Source organism: Trypanosoma equiperdum, assembly GCF_001457755.1.
Source record: "Trypanosoma equiperdum strain OVI genome assembly, contig: ctg_1559, whole genome shotgun sequence".
NCBI lineage: Eukaryota > Euglenozoa > Kinetoplastea > Trypanosomatida > Trypanosomatidae > Trypanosoma > Trypanosoma equiperdum.
This window is the reverse complement of record NW_027123570.1, coordinates 7936-9240: the sequence shown is the minus strand read 5'-3', so window position 1 is coordinate 9240 and position 1305 is coordinate 7936.

The window sequence follows — 1305 nt, the reverse complement described above, 5'->3', positions numbered from 1 at the left end:
GGTTCCGTATGCAATATTTTCTAAAAGTAAACGTGAATAAATTTATAGTTTATGTGCTGTACTATGCGTGCCGCACGGATACCACGAACCCAAATATAAAGCGCGCCAAGTAATCGAAACAATCAGCTGAATGACAGCACAGTTTGTGTCACGCCACTAGGTTATCTTTATATATACAAGCATGAATATCTGTCTCCACCTGCAAAAAATATATATTAAATGAAAGCAGAGCAAAACCAGCAAAAAGCAGACAATATTATTTAAAAGGCAGTGCAGAAGTAGAGGATGCGCCAAACACTTTTAGTCCTGATGATATCACTAAGCGCAGAGCTGTGGAACCAAGCAAACGCGGCGGCCGGAAGCGGACTCAATGCGGCGGTGTGGCAACCGTTGTGCGGCGTTAGCGAGGACGCGGCAGCGGTGAGCAGTGAAGCTCTCGACGAAGGCAAACAGACGATAAGCGCCATCTTCGATCACGTGGCGGTAGCCAAACACGCCCAGATACTCGTATCCAAGAACATTCTAAGCAGACCGGTGGGACGGCAGATCCTTATTCAAAACTATTTCGCATCAAGGGCTGAATTGGCACTACGGACACTAAAAACAGAAGGCCTGCTTTCGTACATCAAAGCAGCATCAACAACAGCGTATTTCAAAGGAAGGCTGGATGACTTTTTGCATATGCTAGAAAAAACGGATTCCACGAACAATGGGTGCTTGCTAGTAGCTTCGATGGGATCGCAGGCGCCCGCACGGCAAGGCAATTCTATAGGCGACACACCGTGCGGCTTGCAGCCGCCAGAGCCGAACCCAACTCCCATGAAGGCGCAACGAAAACACATCACAGCGGCAGGCTACAAGGATCTAGTGCACACGCAGAGTGCAGGTAACGCGGTAACGGGAAAAACCGGAACACAGCAATGCAAACTGCTCATAGCCCACAACACCATCGGCTTCAGCGAAGCCGGCAGCCAGCCAAGGGCTTTTGCCCTTCTCGCCGGCTACCTTGAAATAAAAAATACCGACACGCCGCCAACAACAGCGGAGGCTGCGCAGCTGATAAATCTAGCAAACAAAGCAACCAAACCATGGGCAATGGCACATGACGCTACAGCCAAAACACTGAAGCACTCGGACAGAAGGATTACAAATCAAACTGGTAAGCCATCTGAGCGAAGCGCACTTTCACACGCGGCCCAATCCACAATTAAGAAACTTGGGAATACTCCAGAGCAAAGCATCGCCACCAAAACCTTGAAAGCCATATTTGGAGCAGATGAAAAGGAAAAAATCGACGATACTGAG